Source organism: Bos javanicus, chromosome 27 (genome assembly GCF_032452875.1).
Source record: "Bos javanicus breed banteng chromosome 27, ARS-OSU_banteng_1.0, whole genome shotgun sequence".
NCBI lineage: Eukaryota > Metazoa > Chordata > Mammalia > Artiodactyla > Bovidae > Bos > Bos javanicus.
In genome coordinates, this window is record NC_083894.1 from 1,471,703 (window position 1) to 1,495,326 (window position 23,624).

The 23,624-nt window shown below is 51.7% G+C and overlaps 1 protein-coding gene across 6 annotated transcripts in view; it reads left to right on the plus strand.

The window, feature by feature from the left end:
• DLGAP2 (DLG associated protein 2) overlaps nucleotides 1–23,624 on the plus strand; it is a 647,652-nt gene that overhangs the window by 523,621 nt on the left and 100,407 nt on the right. The gene's annotated exons all lie outside the window — the stretch shown is intronic.

Consider the following 23,624-nt stretch of genomic DNA (forward strand, 5'->3'; position numbering starts at 1 on the left):
TTTAAAAGGAAATTAGAACCAGAAAAAGTTTGCTTTTCAATGTAAAATTGTGAAACCAGGGGTAGTCCTAAAGGAATGAAAGTATGTTACTGGTTATGATTGAACTAGAAATTGATTTCCAACTGGCCAGTTTAACCAAGCCTTTCTCTATCTGGAAATTGGCCAATACAATTATTTATTGTAAAAACTCCTTCTTAGAAGGAGTTCTGGCTGTGTTGGTGGAATGAATCCGCATGCGATGGTTTTGGTTTCACTCTGTGAAGCTTCCGGATGAAAGGGTGACTCGTGGGCCGTCTGTCTCCTGAGACATTGATGGTAACTCACCTGCATTTGTCCTGGGTCTGAGATGGCTCAGCATCAGTACTGTGTCTGTGGCAGCCTCCCATTTCTGTAGCGGGACTTGGCGCCCTGAGGTTACGTCTCCATGTCCATGGTGGGGAGCCCTGGGGGCTGATGCAGGGGCTGCATCCACCCAGGAGCTGACCCTCTGGGCGGGCGCAGTCCGCGGGGTGCTGTGTCCCCTGGGCCAGCCCAGCCCGAGTGCGGGGGCCTGACTCTCATTGTTGGGGAGAAGCCACCCCACCATTAGGGACAGAAGGTGCTTAGTGGTCCGTCTCTGCAGTCTGGATGTGAGGGGAGGGTGGTGCCTCCAGTGAGCAGAACAGGCATGCTTCAAAGGACTTGGGGAGAGACCAGCTGGAGGATGTGGTGACTTGGCCACAGAGTCACTCTGGGAATGTTGCCCCGTCCCCACGTGGTCACCACGGAGGCCCCATCAGCCGTCAGGCGACTCAGGAAAGAGCCACGTGGCTGCTAGACTGGCTGTGGCTCCGGGCAGCAGTGTGCCCACAGGAGCGGGGCCCAGGGGTCTCGAGCAGCCCACCCGCTGAAACCCAAGGGCGCAACCCGCCTCTCATGGTCAGCATCACCTGGGGCATGTGGGCACTGGTTCCCGGTGGGCTTGTTGTCTGTAAGCAGTCTCTAGTGACTCCATCTCGTGCCTAAGGCCAGGGACACAGCGTAGAGCATGTGCAAGCATCATTTATAGAAGGTTCCTGAAAGGAAGGGAGGAAAGAACAGAGGGAGAAAGGAAGGTGAGAAGGTCTGAGCTATGTTCCCAGTGCTGCTACAGAAAGTAACTGGGAGCAGACATCGTCATTTTAGACATTTTCCAAACTGAGTTTTCTAGTTTCCTCATCTCTAAATCAAGAAGGTGAAAATGGACAAGTTTTTAAAGGCTCTTCTGAGCTTCTGATTCTACCATGTTGCATTAAAATTTAAAACACTTCCTAATGATGTGAACACTGTTGCAGTGAAATGAGTCACCACCATTTACAAAACTCAGACGTTTTACTGCCTGGTCGAGGTTAAAGGCATAAAACAGTGGAGGAACTCTGCCTCTGGTCCCATTCAAGATACTGCTTATTTTTCTTAACTGGCCTCAATTTCAAAAGCGCCAAGGACAGGTATGTGACATTCACTGAAAACCCTTAAATTTTCTTCAGTGACAGATGAGTGAAGTCATCTTTTTGGAGATGAGACCCACACTCCTTGCCTTTAGCCATTTCAGGGCTCAGACGTTCTCTCTGAAGGGTGTCATGCGTGAAAAGTAACTTTATGATGGGCAAAATGGCCATGAAAGAGAGGAAGATAAAGAAGGTTTCTGTGAAATTAATCTAAAGTCAGTGATAAAAGTGCATTAATGCCACATATTCAAAGTGACTACAAAAAAAGAGAAAACCCACTTTTCCCAGAAGAAGCATTTCAAGAGAAGACTCTCAGAGGCAGTGAAATTAAATTGCCTGCCAGTGATTTTTGTGACATTGGCTCAGTTATAGGAGATGTGATTTCTAATAATGGCTTTTCTTCATTCCTGTGAATGCTATGTTTAAGTCGGTTGTGATGAGTTGGTGATTTATAAACACTTATGAGGACTGTTCTGTTGAACCAAACTTTGCACCAGCAAGTCAATTACAAACTGAAATAAAAAAAAAAAAAAAGGTGGACGAAATGATCAAAGAATGTTAGGCAAATATTATGTGAGACAAAACACGGAGAAAAAGGACAAACTGTGCAGCTTTAAAAATACCTGAATATAAAATAACAGCTGCCAATACCTAAAGCCTTCTTCAGGATGGGTGCAGGTTGTGAAAATATTTTAATAAAGCACATTACGTGGCATTGTTAAGGTCTGCACACCATGTAACTGCGTGACTGTCTCATAGTAATCTGACACATAACTCATTTCAAAAGAACTGCCCTTTCAGAACTCCTTTTTGCGTCCTTTTATAATCGCCCCTCAATGTACGTATAGAGGTGTAACTCTGCAACTTGAGCAGCGTCCACACTTAATTCCTTCAGGTAAATTTCTAGAAGTTTCTAGAAACAGTGGACACGGTGCCTCACCACATTTGTGTCTGGACAGTGACATATCCACTTACTGCATCCTTCCATCCTGCCACCTCAGAGCACCCCCCCTTGCCCCTGTCCACTGCAGAGCCCCCCAAGGGGATCCCTGCACCCTGGAGAGTGTGACATCCCTTGTCAGAAGCTTCAGAAAATGAAAGGTCACATGCCAGCTGGCAAGGGGACAGTCCAAAACATGTATCTTATTTGGTAACTTCATGTTAAAACTTAATTTCTGCACAAATCAAAATCAGTCTTAAGAGTTACCAATACTTGTTTCTGTGGCAATCAGGAGACTGCGTTTCTTCATCTGCATTCCTGGAGCGTGCGCCCGAGCTCTTCCCTGAGCATCAGTGTTTAACTTACACGGTTCCCGAGCCTGGATGCTGCATGGTGAATTACGGCTCCTCTCCTGGCCGATTCCCTTCTCGAACAGTAAATCTATCGACTCATTCCCACCTCGGAGACTGCGTGTGTGGCTTTGTCTTACTCCATTTCAGCTGCTGTTAAAAAAAAAAAAGTGCCACAGACTAGGGGCTTGTAAAGAGCGGGCGTTTATTTCTCCAGCTCTGGAGGCTGGGGGTCAGGGCAGAGTGCGAGCAGAGGCGGTGTCAGGGAGGACCCTCTTGCTGGATCACGGAGGGCTCTGCTCACTGTGTCCTCCCATGGAGGCGGGGCTGGGGGCTCCCGGGGGTCTCTGCTGTCAGGGCACTGGTCCTCCCACCCCCGTGACCTCATCACCTCCCAAAGGCCCCCTCCTGACACCACGACCTTGCAGCTTAGGGAACAGCAGACTTCCTTCTTCCACACAACAGCCACCATGCACCACCAGCAGGATGCCTGACTCTGCAGCCCCCATGTGGCCGAGGAGGAGTCGGAAAGAAGCCAGCACATCACCTCTGTGTGTACGAGAGAAATGAACTCAGTCCTGCGAGGGGCACCGATGGCATTCATTGAAACGCGGCAGACCTGGGGCCAGAGAGCCTGCTGAAGAGGGCTGCTTCCACCACCGTCTCCGGGACAAGCCCTTCCAGACACGGAGGAGCAGCAACGCTGTTCCTGCCACCAAACCCGAGGGCCGAGGGGCCCGTGCCGTGGGACAGGCCCCTCTCCAGGGCTCGGGGGTGCAGACAGGGAGGGCTGCGTGGGCACCGGGTTGCCCCTGAACTTGGAAGACAGGCCCTGGCTCCCTGACATAGGTCTGGCTTCCTCAGAGTTATTCTAGAAATCAACCTCCATGGCTCCTAACCTCATCTGCAAACACTGAAAACAAGGATTCCAAGACTGCTTTTTGATTTTGAGGATTTGCATGTGTGTAAGGGTTTGCCTCTTCAACTGCCTGTGACTCAAAAGCACACATCCGTTCAGACCCGAGTCAGAAGTCACCCGGATGTGTGTCTGTCTTGTCATGTGGACAGACGCTTAGGTAGAAACAGGGCGGTGTTCTGATCTGTTTGGGGATCGCGCTTGTGAAGCCTGGCATCCGGACGTAGAAAGCGAGTGGAAGTGAGCGGTCAGCTGGCGGGGGTGAGGCCAGGCTTCTGGAGGAGCTCTGTGGTCTGTGGAAATGAGAAGGAGCAGACGTACTGGGGCTGTGAGAAGTCTCACCAGGGCTCAGCGGTTGTCACAGCCCTTGTTTATTGTTGGCATCAAGACTGAGGCGGGCGCTGGTGTGCTTCTCAGTCACTCGGTCCTGTCCTACTCCTTTGCTGTTGTTGCTGCTTAGTCACGAAGTCATGTCCAACTCTTTGCAACCCCGTGGACTGTAGCCCACCAGGCTCCTCTGTCTATGGGGTTCTCCAGGCAAGAATACTGGAGTGGATTGCCATTCCCTCCTCCATGGGACCTTCCCCACCCAGGGATCGAACCCATATCTCCTGCATTGCAAGGCAGGTTCATTACCACTGAGCCACCAGGGAAGCCCTTGGCAATTAGCAATCCAAGGAACAGAATGAAAAAAGAAAGGGAAGGGGGCTTAGGTGGCTCCAAGGACCCCTGCAGTGCTTCCTGCTGCTGATGGGCACCTCGTCCAGTGAGCCAAGCCCCACGGCATCCTCAGGACACCTGTGCGGGGACTGAAGCCCACAGAGGTCAGTGATTGTCCCAGGTCACTGATAAAAGAGAAGCCACTCTGAATCTGAGCTGAACCAGGGTGGAATCATTCTACCCCTTGGATCTTCCTTCTCCAAGAAACCAAAGTATCCTACATCCCGTCCAGTGTATCCAGTTTATAAACAAAAGGCAACCATGGATTTGGCACCTGAACTTGAGCTGTTCTGTGGTTGAGGATAAGTTACGCCTAGACATGGAACCGACAGGTGCACGTGAGGGGGTGCTCTATCTGCTTGCTCAGTTGCTGTCAAGAACTGGACATATCTCCGTGTTTGTTCTAGCTTCTCAACCAGAAAGTGCCCTCCAGGCCACAACTTAATTCAGCTGAAAGCCATTGCTATGAACAAGCATTCCTATCATCACCAGAGAATGGAGCTGAAAGGGTTTCAACCAATGAGGTCCTCAGGATGGCGGCTGTATTGTCTGTTGTGCCGTGTGGATGGAATTGGACCCCGAAGTCTGTTTAGTCATTTAAAAGAGAACTGTTACGTTCCGTCTTATCAAGTGGAACAAAAAGCATGCATATTTTATGTCAACGCTAGCTTTCCCAAATCATAGATCTGACTGAAAAATAAACGCTAGCTTTGATTAGCATTAAACTTGTAACTAACAATGCACATAAGCCTCTTTGAATCCATGCCCACGACCCACCTGCATCACCTCGGCGGCAGAATGAAGGCTGGGGCCCCTGCCCCACCCCAAGGCTCCCACGCAGCAGAAGGGGCCCTGGGCAGAGAGACCACAGAGAAACTCCTTGTGCAAACCGCAGAAAGCAGTTACATGACAGGACAAGCATATGACCCAATACACAGAAATGTTAAATATAACAATGCCCTATAAACTAAAAATAACCCAGTAATTGTATTTACATTTATCCTGACAGTATAATCAGTTACTTATTTCACACAATTTCCTAAGCATAAGATCACTCTTTCTGCAAATTGTGGTTAAATTACCAGAGGTATTAGGGATGGAGGTTAAAGGATATTTGCTCCAGCCACGTGTGTATGGCTATTCTTCCTTGAACCTTAATGCCCACATACTTTACAATACTCTAATACAATTAGAGTATTACAGATTCTCTAATTTTTAGAAAATTAGAGCCCAAAATTCTAAGGTTTCCCTCAGGCTTCACTGTATACTCTTATTAAGTGAAGCCAAGACTCACAGTAAACCAAACAGGAAAACACCCACACTCAAGGTTGTTAATAATTCAAAACATTGCACCAACTGGTCTTGTCAAGCAGTTCGCTTTGCTGAAAATTCTGTGGACTGCAGCTGATTGCAGATGCCCACGCACACTAGCTTGTGCGCGCTAGCTCACTGCCACGTCCATGAAGCTGAGGCCAGGAAACGCTAGTAACTTTTACGCATTCGTCTGAAGACTCATGAGACAAACTGTGTGTAAGTTATTAATAACATTTCCTAAAGGAAAGTCGGCACCCAAGTCTCTAATCTGGCTTCCCCGTGACCCTGGCTCTAGCCTGGGAGGTGAGCGTGTAGCCAAGCTGCTCTAAGTGTTCTCACTGTCATCTCAGGGACATAGGGGAGGGGACAGGAGGGTCCACGTGGCCCTGGCTGGCGTGGGGTCCCTGCACAGAGGCAGCCCCATGTCCTCCAGCCTGGCGGAAGGAGGGAGAGAGGAAAGAGATGCTGTACCGTCACAGGGAGCTGGCCATCACCAGCACCCGCCGTCTGTGCACGCACCAGCCTGTCACCACCCAGCATACGCCTGCCTCCCAGAGACAGATGCTGGCTGGAAACTGATGAGGAGACAGAGCTCCTGAGCCCAGAAATGATGGTGAGTCTCCCGAGCTTGTCTGCGGGCACGGCCTGGCGGGAACCACAGCCTTCCTCGGTTAAAGCTCCTAATTACGCTCCAGTCCTCGAAACTAGAAGGTGAACTCTTTAGTCAATAATCAGAGCCAAGGGAAGTGATGGAACCATGCCGAGGGGTCAGGGCCCGTCTCCCACCCCCGACCAGGCTCATACCATGATAAACAGCACAGTGTCCAACCCTGCAGAGTTGGAGATCCAGCCAGCCACCCCCCGTCAGGGGGGCACTGAAACCCTGCCACGTAAAAATGGCCGTTTAGATCTGGACGCAAAAGATGCCAATAACCCTACATTGTTTTCTGAAAATTCTTGGTTCTTCAGGCTGTGCAGGGCTTTGGCTTTCTTTAACGGAGCACATTCGGGCGCCCCCTGCAGAGAAGGCCACCGCTGAGCTGAGCAGTCGGGGGAGCATGGGGCCAGGGGCCAGGTGGACGTGGAGGGGGCGGGGAAGCAGAGTCGGGTGGGACGAAGATGTCCACATGCCTGTGTGCTAAGTTGCTTCAGTTGTGTCCAACTCTTGTGACCCTGTAGACTGTGGCCCACCAGGTCCTCTGTCTGTGAGATTCTCCAGATAAGAATACCAGAGTGGGTTGCTGTGCCCTCCTCAAGGGGATCATTCTGACCCAGGGATGGAACCCACATCTGTTACATCTGCCTGCATTGGCAGGTGGGTTCTTTACTGCCAGTGTCCACAATTAGTCAGAAATAAGAATATCTGTCCAGTGCACGGTGTCCTCTCCTGGCCCACAGGCCGCCCACTGTGCAGCCGAGGGTGTCCTTGGGACAGAAGACAAGGGCGGGGTGAGATGCACTCCCCTCGGCTGGTAGATGCAGGAGCCCTGGCCCATGCGGGGAGGTCGGCCTCAGAGCCAGAGAAGGTGGGAGCCAGCTCCCCAGAGCCCCCGCCCAGGAGGACCCAGCCTGGCTACTGTCTGTCCTGTACCCCAGCAGGATCTAGTTCAGATTTCCAAGCCCCACAAACTAAGATAAACGTAAGATAAATATTTAGGTGTACAATTTGTTTTCTGTTAATGTTTATGAAAGGTTTAAGGTCTGTATCCAGATTCTTTTTTTCTTTTTTACATCTGAATATCTAGTTGTTCCAGGATTGTGGCAATATTGAGTCTTCCTATAATATACATAACTATGACCAACCTAGACAGCATATTAAAAAGCAAAGATGTTACTTTGCCAAAAAAGGTCCATCTAGTCAAAGCTATGGTTTTTCCCATTAGTCATGTATGAGTGTGAGAGTTGGACTATAAAGAAAGCTGAGCACCAAAGAATTGATGCTTTTGAACTGTGTTGTTGGAGAAGACTCTTGAGAGTCCCTTGGACTGCAAGGAGATCTGACCAGTCCATCCTAAAGGAGATCAGTCCTGAATATTCATTGGAAGGACTGATGCTGAAGCTTAGACTCCAATAATTTGGCCACCTGATACAAAGAACTGACTCATTGGAAAACACCCTGCTGCTGGGAAAGATTGAAAGCAGGAGGAGAAGGGGATGACAGAGGATGAGATGGTTGGATGGCATCACCGACTCAATGGACATGACCTTGAGCAAGCTCCAGGAGATGGTGAAGGACATGGAAGCCTGGTATGCTGCAGTCCATGGGTCGCAAAGAGCTGGACACAACTTAGTGAATGAACAAACAACAACAAATCAATATACATGAAATAGCTCTTCATTTGTTTAGATCTTCTTTGATTTCTTTCATCAGAATTCTGTAGTTTTCCTCCTATAGACCTTGTATACATTTTATTAGACGTACACTATTATTTCATTTTTTGTTGCCAGTATAAATGGCTTTGCATTTTTAATTTCAAAATCCTATTGCTCATTGCTAGTATGTAAGACAGCAGTTAACTTTTCAGTGTTAACCTTGTATTCTGCAACCTTGCTGTAATCACATGTTATTTCCAGGAATTTTTTAATTGATTCTTTGGGATTTTCTACATGGAAAATCATGTCATTTGCAAACAATAAGGATTTTATTTCTTCCTTGGCAATCTGTATACTTTTTATTTCCTCTTTTTGGTCTCATTATGTTAGCTGAGAATTCCAGTATGATCTGGTGAGGGTCATCCTTACCTTGTTCCCAATTTAGCTGGAAAACATCTGGTTCCTCACCATGAAGTGGTATTAACAGTAAGTTTCCACTCGTGTGTTTTATCAAGTTGAAGTCCCCTTCTGTTCATAGTTTACTGAGAGTTTTTATTGTACGTGGGGGTTGGACTTTGTCAGGTGCTTTTTTTTTGCATCTGTTGATATGATCACGTGGTTTTTCTTTTTAAACTTGCTGATGTGGGGATTACATCATTGATTTTTAAATTTGGAACCAATCTTGCATACTTGAAATCAGTCCCTCTTGGTCAGAGTCGTCAGTGTGCACAAACCCCCCGTCTGTGGCTTGGAGGGAAGTCACCAAATGCACTGAATGCTGAGCACTGAGGACAGAGCAGTGCTGGAGGCCGGGGGACACAGTGTGGCCGTGTCCCTTCTCGATTCCTCCATCATGAAGAATTTTGCTAGTGTGGTATCTCCAGTGACAGAGAGGTTCCTTTTTGCCAGAGACTATGTTCCATTGGTGTGTCTCGGTCCCTACCTCTTCCCAGCCTTGAGTGACGGGGGTCAGCCAGACACGAAGGTCGACTGCATTCTGTTGGTGGACCCAGGAGCAGGTCAAGAGAGTCGGACTTCAGGACAGTAATCTTGGAGACCTTCCTTTGGTGTGGCCAGTAAACACGTAGGAAGCTCATACCAGGTGCTGAGAACACAGGCCCCGGGCTCGGGGTTTGTGGCCACCAGCACGCTTCTAGTCCCCGGGAGATCCCCCCATCAGTACAAGGGTACCAATGCCTCCCTGTGTGGCTGTCATTAGGACTTAGGTAACAGGGTAAGCAGCCAGCGGAACATGGGAGTGCAGTGCAGAGGCTTCTGTTTGAGCAAAAAGAAGAAAAATGAGCAAGCAGCATGAGAAGATGGAAATTATCTATTCTGGATAATAATTCAAAAACTTTCAGGTTTTATGGCATTAAATGTTTCCCAAACAAATAAATCATATTAACTATCAAACAACAATCATTTATCCTTCCTGTAGTCTTGTGTGAAAAATATGATGTGACAAATTTTGGAACAAAACACTTAAGACTAGCTCTGCAGAGAAGGGTACAGCTTTGCACTTTCTCCTCTGTCTTTACCATAACTGTGTGGGATACAGAGGCTGAGGCGAAGAGGAGATGGCTGTCCAAGGAGTGAGCATTGCTGGCATCCAGGCAGTGCCAGAGACCAGCAGGACAACCTTGGAGGTCACCTCACTGTCCCCCATAGAGGCCCCTCACAGAATGAGCTGGGGGAGGGCACAGTCCCCCCGGGCTCTCAGGGACCCCAGAACATTAAGACACGACCCTTCAGTGGGACAGTCGGGGCATCACGGCCTCTGTGCTTTCCTGCCCATAGGGAGAGTGGACCCGGTCGTCAGCAGCATCCCCAGCCTGCAGTCTCAGACTACACAGACTCGGCTGCAGGCGGCCCCCACCTAGCACGGCAGCCGCGGGGTCTCTGAGCCGTCCTGGGTGTTCCACAACAGACCCGCAATGGGGCTGTGGAGCCGCCTGCAGAAGATGCAAGGACATGGGGTACCAGCCCCGCTCTGCAGGATCCCGAGGCAGAATCCAGGCCACTCAGAACGCAGAGGCTCTGAGAGTTCTGGGAGCACCCGGACCCCACAGGGCAAGACTCAGTGCCTGGTGCTCCAGGCCTCTGCTCCACGCCGGGTCGGCTCCAGCAGGAGGGACACATGGCTCCTGAGCACCCGCGTCTGCCCTTTGATGAAAGACGAGACCCCGAGCGCATGTCCATGCCAGCCTCTCAGCACCTCGCGAACTTAGGGATTTGAAAGGAATCTGTTGAATGAATCAGCTGAATAAAACAGTTCAGTTGAACGCATTCAGTCAGGAGCTGGACTCTCACGGCTCAGGAGTCGTATCCTCAGCAGGGCGCACAGACCGTGCCAGGTTGTGGGAAACCTGGGCCCAGGCTGCAGACCCCGGAGGTGGAGTCAGGTCTCCTCCTGTTCGGGGCTTGGGGAGAGGGAAGTCAGGCTGTGGCGGCTGCAGGAAGCTGCCTCATCTCTGGGATGGTTTGCTGTTCCAGCGGGTCTGTATTCTAGGGGGTGGGCAGGAGCGGCCAAGGGGACTGTCCAGGGTGGGGAGCCTCTGAGCAGCAGGGCCGCGCTGGCCTTGAGCCCTGAGGCTGGGCTGGAGCCTGGACTCCATGAGCAGCTACAGGCCTCTTCAGGCAGCCTCCGCAGAGCCTGGGCACAGCCTGGGGCGGGCCCTGGGCTCACACTGCCGGGTCAAGGAGAGAGGGACTGGTTCCTCCCTAAGCTGTGCTTCTGAGAGCACCGAGCCTAAAGTTCCATCCCAGGGACTCGGGCGGCCGCATGGAGGTAGTGCGGACCAGGGCGGGGACCAGGACCAGGGCAGGCAGCATGGACCAGGGCGGGCACCAGGACCAGGGCAAGCACCATGCACCAGGTCGGGCACCAGGACCAGGGTGGGCACCGCGGATCAGGGTGGGCATCAAGACCAGGGCAAGCAGCATGGACTAGGGTGGGCACCATGGAGCACGACGGGCACCATGGACCAGGGTGGGCACTACAGACTAGGGTGGGGACCAGGACCAGGGAAGGCAGCACAGATCAAGGTGGGCACCGGGACCAGGGTGCCCACCATGGACCAGGGTGGGCAGCACGAACCATTGTGGGCACCATGGACCAGGGCGGGCACCGGGACCAGGGTGGGCACTATGGACCAGGGTGGGCACCACAGATCAGGGCAGGCACTGTGGACCAGGGAGGGCACCAGGACCATTGTGGGCAGTGTGGACCAGGGTGGGCACCGGGACCAGGGCGGGCACCGGGACCAGGGTGGGGACCAGGATCAGGGCAAGCAGCACGGATTAGGGTGGGCACTGTGGACCACGATGGGCACCATGGACCAGGGCAGGCATTGTGGACTAGGGTGGAGACCAGGACCAGGATGGGCACCGTGGACCAGGGCAGGCACCAGGACCATTGTGGACAGTGTGGACCAGGGCGGGCACCAGGACCAGAGCAGGCACCGTGGACCAGGGTGGGCACCAGGACCATTGTGGGCACCACGGACCAGGGTGGGCAGTGCGGATCAGGGCGGGCACCAGGACCAGGATGGGCACCGTGGATCAGGGTGGGCACCGTGGACCAGGGCGGGCACCAGGACCAGAGCAGGCACTGTGGACCAGGGCGGGCAGCGTGGATCAGGGCGGGCACCGGGACCAGGATAGGCACCATGGATCAGGGTGGGCACCATGGACCAGGGTGGGCACCAGGACCAGAGCAGGCACCGTGGACCAGGACGGGCACCGCGGACCAGGGCGTGCAGTGTGGATCAGGGCGGGCACTGGGACCAGGATAGGCACCATGGATCAGGGTGGGCACCGTGGACCAGGGCGGGCACTGTGGAGCAGGGCGGGCACCGTGGACCTGGGCAGGCACCGGGACCAGGGTGGGCACTGCAGATCAGGGTGGGCACCGTGGACCAGAGTGGGCACCAGGACCATTGTGGGCACCACGGACCAGGGTGGGCAGTGTGGATCAGGGCGGGCACCAGGACCAGGATGGGCACCGTGGATCAGGGTGGGCACCGTGGATCAGGGTGGGCACCGTGGACCAGGGCGGGCACCAGGACCAGAGCAGGCACTGTGGACCAGGGCGGGCAGCGTGGATCAGGGCGGGCACTGGGACCAGGATGGGCACCATGGATCAGGGTGGGCACCATGGATCAGGGTGGGCACTGTGGACCAGGGCGGGCACCAGGACCAGAGCAGGCACTGTGGACCAGGGCGGGCAGCGTGGATCAGGGCGGGCACCGGGACCAGGATAGGCACCATGGATCAGGATGGGCACCATGGACCAGGGAGGGCACCAGGACCAGGATGGGCACCGTGGATCAGGGTGGGCACCGTGGACCAGGGCGGGCACCAGGACCAGAGCAGGCACTGTGGACCAGGGCGGGCAGCGTGGATCAGGGCGGGCACTGGGACCAGGATGGGCACCATGGATCAGGGTGGGCACCATGGATCAGGGTGGGCACTGTGGACCAGGGCGGGCACCAGGACCAGAGCAGGCACTGTGGACCAGGGCGGGCAGCGTGGATCAGGGTGGGCACCGGGACCAGGATAGGCACCATGGATCAGGATGGGCACCATGGACCAGGGCGGGCACCAGGACCAGGATGGGCACCGTGGATCAGGGTGGGCACCGTGGATCAGGGTGGGCACCGTGGACCTGGGCGGGCACCGGGACCAGGGCAGGCACTTGGACCTGGGCGGGCAGTGTGGACCAGAGCGGGCACCACAGACCAGTGCACATGCGTTTCTTCCTCCCCGTCCTGGAGGCTAGACACCGAGATGGAGGCGCCGCAGGGCAGCCCCAAGGCCTATCTCCGAGCCGTTTGGACAGCGCTCTCCTCCTGTGGTCGTCCCTCCACACCTGCCTGTGTCCTGGTCTCCTCTCAGGACACCGTCACATTGCACTCGGCCTCGCTGGGGACCCTCCCCTCCAGATGCGTCTCCGGCACACAGGCAACAGAATGGGGCCGTCAGCGCGCTGCCAGAGCCGAGCTAGGAGGGGCTGCGGAGTGGGAGACCCCCCCACCCAGCCCCAGCAGCTTTCCTATCGTCCTTTCTCTTGCTTCATGTTTAAATTTTTTAATTTTACTTCCCTTTCTCCTTTCTGTTTGTAAAACCAAATCAAATCCTTATTGGAGCGTGTCAGCATTTAAATAAACAAGCAAACTTGAGACGGACTTTCTAATATCACGGGAAACACCCTTGTGCAGAAGTGACGTCATCACCGAAGACTGCTCCTTCTGGAGAATGCTGCGCATCTGCTTCCCCAGCTCTGGGTATAAATGTTCTTCTGGCTTCAAAGATTCTGCCTCACTTATGTCCCAGAAGTTCACACTAATTCATAAACACCCTCACATAGTGAACGATTCATGCTTTGCCGCTTCCTGGCCACAAGACCTGGTTTTAATCATTAATACACCTATTCGATGTATAGAAGCGTGCAGAAATATCTCAACTTCAGCTTTTTTCATTTATTTTCTAAATGAGCAGAAAGGAGTGGCTGGTTTATAGACACACTTTTCTCTCCGACTTGTAATGAAGTAAAAGAAGGTTCAGTTCTACTCAGGTTCTGAAAACAGATCTTTGTAGGAAGGAAACCCAGTCACACAGAACACAGGCACGCACCTGCCGGGGTCCTGGCTTCAGGCCCTGCCCACCTACCCACCTACACCTGTGCAGGGACCTTCTCTAAGCTTCTCACATGAGCTATTCTGCCCCAAAGAAAGGTCCCTGTTAATGAATCTCCACTTGTAGTCATTGATCCTGGGGAAAAACGAGCTAATGGCCTGAATCCACATTGGTGCTACCTCCTGAATCTTTTGATTTAGCAAAAGATTGGTCTGCTCCTAGAAACTGCCAGCACCATTTGTGATAAATGAATCCTGTCCTGGCTGCTTTCTAGTGCAGAGCGTGGATTTTAAATTAAAATGTTTACACCTGGGATTGCACTATGAGTTTCCATCATGTAAAATCTTAAATTGAATTTAATTTTCATAAAACTTCAAGTTTATAAGTTGAGTCTTTTAAGGTGGTCATGAACCCTACCTGAAAATTTACCGTGAATTCTTATTTCAAAATCACTTATGAAATAATCGTCAAAAATCAATTATTTTAAAACAAGCATTCTTTTTGCTGGATTCTGATATATACATTGGGAATTGGCAACAGACATTTCTGACAGGCTATAAATTTTTGTCGAGGCAGAAATATAAGGTAATCATCAAAAAACTATGTAAAAGAGATTGATTTAAATTAAGGAGTCTGATTTGTATCGAAGGAATTCAAGGAGAAAGAGACTTGAGAGGCAAATATAATTATTTTTGCGAAGCTGCACGTTGTTTCACAGGCGTATTTTCTAATAAAGAGTCAGAAATGACTGTCAGCTTCATGAGTAAGGGATTGGATTTACAACTGACAGAAGTTGCTTTTTTCCTGTGCTTTGGAAGCCATTGTTTTAGTGAAGAATAAAGATCTGTCTAAAAGCTATTTATTTAACCCATAAATAAGAAGTCATTTGGCAATTAAGTACAACTTGGTTGCCAGCGTGGTTGCTCTCCATAAGTGCTTGAACAAAAATATGGTGAAATTCTGGAAAGTAGCTTAAGATTTCATCACCTGAGTTTATTTTTGTGACAATTTTATTATTGGTTCATTTTGGATGTGCTGGGTATTTGTTGCTGCCTGGGCTTCTTTAGCTGTAGTCTGTGGGCTTCTTCTCTGGCTGTGGTGCCCGGGCTTCCTCTCTAGCTGTGGTGCCCAGGCTTTTCTTCTCTATTTGTGGTGCCCGGGCTTCCTCTCTGGCTGTGGTCTGCAGGCGTCTTCTCTCGTTGTGCTGTGCGGGCTTCCTCTCTAGTTGTGGTGTGCGGGCTCTTCTCTGGCTGTGTGTGCAGGCTCTTCTCTAGCTGTGGTGTGCGGGCTCTTCTCTGGCTGTGGCTTCCGGGGTCCAGACCACAGACTCACTAGTTGGGGTGCACGGACTTGGTCCCCCCTCAGCATGTGGGATCTTCCGGATAAGGGATTGAACCCGTGTCTCCTGTGTTGACATGCAGATTGTTGACCACTGAGCCACCAGGGAAGCCCAGCATCTGCGTTTAGAATCAGAAAACTCCTTGTGTTGATATTGTCCATTCAAAAGACATCTATGTGCAATTATTCTTCTAAGGTAGAACTTTGATATATGTGAAGTCAGAAGGAGTAAGAAAAAAAAGCTACCTGCCTGCGTTACAAATTATTGATTAAAACTGCGGACCAAAAGCCCAAGTTAAATCAGCAGGGGGTGTGTATGGGAGAAATCAGCGCCATGCACGATACACAGTGGAGCAAACCTTAAGATTTAAAAAAATGCAAGCTGATGGACTTCCTGGGGGCTTGGACATTAAAGCGTCTACGTGCAATACTAGCTGAGATGTGGTTCGAATGCATGAAACCCTCCTTTTGGTCAGTTTGGTTTGCAGGTTAGCCGTGTTCTTCTGTTTGCATGAGGCACAGTACTCATCCCCAGGTGTCCCGTCTACAAAGCCCTTTCTGGCTACAGGAAGTGGCTGCCTCAAGTCACCTTCAGAAAGACAGTTTGCTGCAGAGGTCACAGGAGTCAGGGCCCTGTCAGCACAAGCCCCGTTGCTGGTGGGAGAGGTAATGGGGGTCAGGGGTCAGGGCCCTGCCAGCATGAGCCCCACTGCTGCTGACAGGAGGCCCGAGCATCCTTCCAGGAGGAGGGCAGCATGGGTGAGGTGCTGCTGCTCTGGTCATCACACCCTGGGACCTGAGTGCCCCTCACAGCGCTGGGACACCCCCACTTCTCTGCTGCTGCACTGATGAACTCTTGTCTTCAACTGTCCAGACTTCAGATCCCGAGAAAGAGTGTGGTTCCTTGTCTCCATCATCAACGAGTGGAATGTGCTGGCTTGGCCTCATGCTGCGCTGGGCCAGGAGCCTCCCTCAGGCCCCACCCTCTGAAGGATGCCAGGAAGCAAGGTTTAGGGCCAGTCACACACAGTCAGGCAGCTGTGCCTCAGGGTCTTGTCCAAAGGTGCCTCATTGGAAGAACAGGCGGTGGGTGGTTTTACTGGACACAGTGTACGGGGGTTGTGCTCGTCCTTGACGTGACTGTACGACGCGATGCTTTGTCCCCCGGCGTGAGGCGGCCGCGGCACAGCACGAGGCCTGCTTCTGAGGAGTTCCCGTGGCGCCCTGGATGCCCCTGCTGGTGCACCTGTGGGTCCAGACGCCCGCAGGCACTGCAGGCTGCACACGCCTGCTCCATCCTGCCCCAGGGCCCCAACTCAGACTGTGAGTGGACAGAGCGGCTGGGAGGTGAGTTGTTCCTCCGGGAGGCAGGCTGCAGACTGCATGTGTGCTGTAGCCACATCTCGACCCAGGCAGGCTTGGGCCCTGCCGGGACGTGACGGCCGTGGCACCTGGGCAGTTTCCACCCCTGCTTGTCCACCTCCAGAGTTAAGCCTTTTGTGAGTGTCAGCTCGGGGGCCCCGGCACCAAGAGCAGGCGAGGGACCAGTGAGCACTGTCCTGGATGAGATCTCAGGGGCCCGAGTGAAGGATGCAGGGGGTAAAGCAGTGGGGCTCAGCAGAGCAGGGCTTGTGCACGTTTTAACCTGGGGGCCCTGACCCTCCTTCACCACCTGGTCTGTCTCATCCCAACGCCCTGCCAGCTGCACGCAGTCCTCTGGACCTCAGAGGCTGTGTTAGCTCACATGCTCTGTGTCCCCTGAAACCAGCGTCTCCCACGCAGCTGCTCAGAGCGGGGCCAGCCCCTGACCCAAGCCGGTGCCCTCTGGGTGCTGGCTTGTGGCTCTGGGGTGAGGGAGGGTGGACACAATGGACGTCGCAGCTGAGCCCGGTTCCGAGGAGGGCCGACTGGGCTCAGGCGGCACCGGCAGAGAACACTGCAGGGGTCTGCGGGCCAGTGGGGCCCAGTCTGAGGGGGCATGATGGGGCAGCACTGGAAACAGGGTCTCGGAGGGAAGAGAACTGCCCCCTTCCCCTGCTGGGGAACCTGGGCCCAACCTGGAGAACCTCCATGGGGCAGACAGCTCAGCCCCTTGGGCCCCTGGTGGAGCGAGAGCTCCCCTCCTGCCTGGACCTTCCTCTCTGCTCCCAGCTTCCTCTCCTTACTGGTTCTGAGCTGAGTTGTGCCTTCTGTTTCTCTCTTCTTCACTAAGGAAAGGCTCTGTAGCACACTCAGAGCCTGTTACATCCACAGGGTGCTTCCTCCCCGGACGGCGCTGTTTCAGAAAGGCCGTGCCCTCCTCTCACCAGAAAACCTGCCCTTTCCGTGACCCCAGGTTCCCTGGGGACCAGAGAGGAATGGCAGGGGAGTGAAAAGTATATTCCATTGGTCTCAGTCCCTGTGCTGATTTCTGTAAGGCTCACACATGATGAGATGAAGCTCTTTACAAGGAAGGAAGGCCTTTTCTGGGGGCGCCCGATGTGCAGGGTCACGGAGATGGAGACGCTGTGACCCTCCCCGCCCTCCAACCATGGGTAAGGGCAGCTCCCTCACATGTGTTTCCTACCAAGATCCACAGGATGCTGTAACCTCTGCCTCCAGAAACTGGGTTCTGCCCTCAGGATTTAAACCTCTGTCGTCTGAGAGGAGACCCACAGTGCTCCCTGTGAGTGAGGAAGGTTCCGGACCCAGCAGGGCCCGAGCACGCACACGTGGTTCCATCCTCATCCGGCAGGCGGTTAAGCAGCTCTCAACCCTTTACTGTGTAACTTCAGTTAACATTGTCAAACCATTTAAAGTTCATTGATCCACTAATTCATACCTCATCTCGTTTTATAAGAATGCAAAGTGTGAATAACAAAAGCCTGTAAAATATACTGATGAAACGTAAATGCAAACTGAAAATCATGATCAGAGAACTTTCAAAAATGAAGGAGCAAAAGGAGACACGTGACCATCCATGGACCACAGACCAGCCCTGAGCTGTGTGGGGTGGACCCCTGTCCGGCCCTGAGCTGTGTGGGGTCTGAGCTGTGTGGCGTGGACCCCAGACTGGCCCTGAGCCGCAAGGCAGTCAAGTCAGTGGGGGATGCAGCCTCATTCACGCCCATCCTGCCCCAGAGAAAGAGGACATTTAGGACAAACAAGCATTGTTTTCCTAAACTTTACTAAACAGGCCTTTTACTGAGTTCTAAACACATGAAGCAAAGTTTTTAAAATGATCTTTGTATATATTCAATGTTGTGTTTTTATTTCTTCTACCATATAAATTAACTTGTAAGAGATGTATGGGGATGTGTCACCTGCCATACAGGTACGTGCTACTACCGCTGCCGTCACTGTTAGAACATTTTGCCACCCTGAACCCTGGGGGTCACCCCCACCCCAGCCCCGAGAGCCGTTTCTGTTTCTCTGGCCTCTTCTGCACACTTTACATGGTGGAATCATGTGGCGCGTGGTCCTTTGTGACAGCCCCTTCCACCGACACAGTGTCCTGAAGGCCCACCCACGCTGTCGCACGTTCCCACACTTAACTGGCTTTCACTGGAGAACAGTATTCCATTTGGACAAACATAACCACTTCTGTACATCTGTTTGATGGGAGTTTGGATTGTTTCCTTTTTTTAAACTATTATGAACAATGCTGCTGTGAACATTCATGTACAAGTTTTTGTGAGGATCCACTCTTATTTCTCGGGGGTGTGCACCACCTCAGATTTGAATTCCTGGGTCACACATTTGTTCCATGGTTAACCTTTGGAAGAGCTTTCCAAAGCGACGTGAGACTGTCCGTATGTAGGGGCATGTCATCCATGAGCAGAGATAGCTTTACGTCTCCCTTTCTAATTTGAATGCCTTTTTCCTCCTTTTTCTTGTCTGATTGCTCTGGCTAGAACTTCCAGCAGCAAAAGTGGGCGGCTTTGTCTTGTTCCAGATCTTAGGGGCTTAGGGGTGTATCTTTCAGCCTTCCACCAGTGAGAAGGTGGGTTGTTCATAATTGCCTCAACATATTGAGGAAGTCGCCTTCATTCCCAGCTTTCCAAATGCTTTTATCATGCAATGGTGTTGGATTTTGTCAAGTGCCAGTTCGGCAACACCTGTATTACAGTACTAACATGTTGTCACACGGTGGTCAATTTTTGTTAAGCTGAACCATCCTCACGTGCCCAGGATGAATCCCACTTGGCCGTGGTGTGTAATCCTTTCTCTGTGCTTCTGGATTATGTTTGCTAAGTGTGTTGTTGAGGCTTTTGCTCCTATAGTCTTAACAGACATTGGTCTGTAACTCTTTTCTTCTGATGTCTTTGTGTGGCCGCCACACCAAAGTACTGCTGGAGTTGTGAGTTAACAGGTCTTCCTCCCTCTAGTAATTTCTTGTTAGAGCTTGAGAAGGATTGGTGCTAATTCTTCTCTGAATGTTAAGCAGAATTCACCCCGAAGCCATCTGGTCCTGAACTTCTCGTTGTTGGGCGATCTCTGGTTCCTGATTCCGTCTCCCTACTTGTAGTAAATTCTGCTGAGAATTCACTGTGGCAAGCTCTGCTGCATAATTCTGTCTTGTAGCTCTGTCGTGGCTTTCTGTTTCTTCTCAGAGTCATTTGTGTGTTTCTGAGTTTGCCTGTTTCATCTGGATTATCTCATTTATTGGCATTTAGTTGTTTGTAGTACACTTATGGGCTGCCCTGGTAGTCCAGCTGGTAAAGAACCCGCCTGCAATGCAGGAGACCCCGGTTTGATCCCTGAGTTGGGATGACGCCCTGGAGAAGGGAAAGCTACCCACTCCAGTATTCTGTCCTGGGGAAGTTCATGGACAGCAGAGCCTGGCCGGCTACAATCCATGGGGTTGCAAAAAGCCAGACACGACTTTCACTTTCAATCCTTTTTATTTATATAAGGTTAGGTCATCCGCCACTTTTGTTTCTGATTTTGAGTGCTTCTCTTCTTTTCCGTCTAGCTAAAGGCTTACCAGTTTTACTGATTTTTTTTTTTTTTTTTGGAGATCCAACTTCAGTATCATTGGTTCTCCGTATTGTTTCTTTTTAATTTATTTTATTTGGAGGATAATTGCTTTACAATATTGTGTTTCTTTCTGCCATATATCTCTGTATCCTTTCTTATTTCATTTCTCCCAGCTCTGAGCTTCATTCTGTCTCTCCTCCTGCTAGCTTTAGATTTAGTTTTCTTTTTCTATCCCTATGAATTTGAAGATCAGATTTTGAATTTTCACAAAGAATCCAGTTGGGGTTTGGGTGGTGATTGAGTTGGATTTGTACATCAATTGGGGGAATATCCCCATGTTAACTGTGTTAGTTCTTCCAATTTATGAATATGATATATCTTTATTTTTTATTGAAGTACAGTTGACTTACAATGCGTTAATTTCTGCTGTATAGCCAAGCAATTCAGCTGTACATTCTTTTTTGAGGATTCAGAGGAGCCCTTCCATTTATTTAGAGCATCGCAAATTTCTTTCAACAATGTTTTGTAGTTGTCAGCATAAAAATCTTGAACTTCCCTGTTTAATTTTTGAGGAAACATTTTTAAAGGGGTTTCAAACTGGCTCCTTTTTGACACAATGGTCCCATCTTTCACACCTCACACAGCAAATTCAGGACAGGTCCACCAGCTCTCTCGCTGTCCCTCCTGCCCAGCTCTTTGCTGCAAGGTCCTGGTGAGTGAAGCTCCCAAGGAGCCCCGTGGGTAGGCAGGCTGAGCTGGTGCTGTCTGGGGGGCCATGGGAAGGAGGGAGTCAGGGAGAGCCCGGAAGCACAGGGAGCCGGGCAATTCCAGGACCAACCAGAGGCGCACGGCTTCACGCCAGATCCGACTGAGATTTCTGAGGGAGTGTTGGCAAGTTTCACTCATCTGGGAAAAGATGTCCTTCTTTATTTAGCAAGCACCACCACGGTTCACTGGAGAAAGTTTTTGCACTTCCATTTTGTCTTGCTTGGATTGTTCTTTCCATTTGGTTCGGCGAGATTTCCCCTCCAACAGGGTTCTCCTTCTCGGTGAGGGAGCAGCAATGACACAGCAGACAGTCTGTCTTTCCCCTGAGGGGGGCGAAATCAGAAGGAACTGCAGGCAGCTCGGGTGTGAGCGAGCTCCCAGCAGAGGGTCCTCGGGGAAGGACCTCCAGGCTCAGGTCTCTGCACCCAGGGGTGGGGCAGGCGCAAGGCTCCAGACTTCCCCAAAGCTCCTGGGCCCATCGCCGCAGTGCATGTCCAGCCTGGGTGGCTCAGGCTGTGCTAGATGTGGAACCTGCAAGCCTGGTTTAACCAGAAAGGGCACAGAGGACCCCGCTCTGCCCTCCCCGTCATCAGCTGCCCAGAGCCGGATGCAGGGTTCTGTCCAACGCAGCTCTGATGTGAGCATGTACGTGTGTGTCTGCGTGTGTGGAGCCCCTTGGGGCCCTGCCCACCTGCCCTGTGAGCCTTGGTCTCTGCCTGTGGTGGAGACAGCTCCCGGGTTGGGGGCAGCTTCCAGGAGGGTAAAGTCTGTGACTCGACCCAGCATGGTGAGCACTCCATCACATTAGGCATATTTTAAAAGGTTAATTCCACAACTCAGAATGTGTTTTTCACCAGGCATGCCAACTGTCTTGTGAAATCCAGCCATAAAATGTGCATTTAGATCCTCATGTGAATTTGGGGAGATAGTTAATGCATAATGATGATAATTGCTATTTTCTTTTGCTTAATAACAAAAAAGTGTTCAGTGAATAGCTGGAGATGAGAAAACCAAGATGCTTCCACATTTTGTTACCTTACTTTCACAAAGAGAAATTACCAGCCCCTCAGTATTTATTATATGTTATGCAGACTTATTTAAAAAAAAAAAAAACCTACACTCTAAGTCCTCGTCACATGTTTCCATTCGGACATTATTACAGTGTGTTGTTATTGCTTCATTTTTGAGAGGTAAGGTGTAAGTTTCCACGCGTACACCAGGAAATTCAGTCCCTGAACTCAGGGCAAATGACAGTGTTATCAACATCTGGCAAAATCAAATTTAATTCATTTCAGTTAAACTTTTCTCTTTGATGCTGTTCATTTATGGAGCCACAGCCATAGCGTCGCTTGCAGGCTGAACATTAAGCAGAAACGTGATGCATGTGTGGAGCAATAATGGGTTGGCTCTTTAGCATGGAGCAACTTTAGAACTGTATTAAATTACACGTTAATGGAAAAATAAAGCAGGCGATAATAGGACGACAACTTAGGCTGCTGTACGGTCTAGATTACAGAACACGGTCATGCTGTTTACTAGCTGAACCCTGAATTTCCTTTGAAAACTTGCTTTTAACTGTGTTAAAATGTAATGGAACCTGAAATATCCCTTCCTAATATTTCAAGTTTTCCGGTTACAGTTTGGCGGTTGAGACGGGCAGGCGCTGTATAGCTATTAGGGGATGGCTGCTCCTCCGAGGCCACGGTGCGGCTCACGCTGGATGGAGTGAGGCTGTGCCAGGGGGTGAAGGGCCCCCAGGCCCAGAATCACAGACCCTGTGCTGTGAACGCACAGGGGATACCCCATGCTGCCCCCAGGAAACCGCGCCCAGCCTCGCCTCGACCCCGGCATCCCCGGGAAACTTCTGCTTTCTCTCCTGCCAGCAGGCACTCCCTGGTAGACGTCTCGCCCCCAGGTTCCTGGGATCAGGGAAGCTGAGTCCCCTTTTATGACTTGTCCCCTAGTCTGGACCAGCCTGACAGGTGGCAGCCGTGGAGCCTGGGACAGGGCCTTGGAGCCCACACTGGTGTTGGCCAGCGTGGTGGCGCCAGATGCTCAGTGAGGCCGAGCGCGTGGAGAGGCCTGAGTCAACAGAGACAGGTTACTGACAGGAGGCTCCAGCCGAGACCACGGAGTCTCAGATCCCTGTTCCTGGAGTCAGGAGTAGACAGGTTACTGACAGGAGGCTCCAGCTGAGACAACAGTGTCTCAGATCCCTGTTCCTGGAGTCAGGAGCAGACAGGTTACTGACGGGAGGCTCCAGCCCAGACCACGGCACCTCAGATCCCTGTTCCTGGAGTCAGGAGCAGACAGGTTACTGACGGGGAGGCCCCAGCCAAGACCACGGAGTCTCAGATCCCCCTGTTCCTGGACTCAGGAGCAGACAGGTACTGACGGGGAGGCCCCAGCCGAGACCATGGCATCTCAGATCCCTGTTCCTGGACTCAGGAGCAGACAGGTTACTGACAGGGACACCCCAGCCGAGACCACGGTGTCTCAGATCCCTGTTCCTGGCCGGCCTGGCCATGAGGGCACACTCAGACCACGGCCTGGACATGAGGGGTGACGCTCCAGGAGCCTCAGACCTCAACCTCCGGCTGGTCTGGGGTGTGAGCATGTAGTCACCACCCTCCACCCAGGCAGGGGTCTTGTTTTCTGCAGAACAGCCCCAAGATATGTGTCAGATGGTACATCCATCCCTGAGGAGCAACCAGGACCCTGTGTTATCGCTGTGCTGATGTTGAATCTCTTGTCTCGTTTCTTCAGGACATTTTCCTTTTTCTGCAATTCTCTCACTTCCCCAGCTAGTAACTGCTGACTCTGCTCTTTGAGCCTTGGGGAAGCCTGGGAGCCTAAAACCTTTTCTCCAAGCTGAGAACGGGGGACGTGGAGGGGCCTGTGTT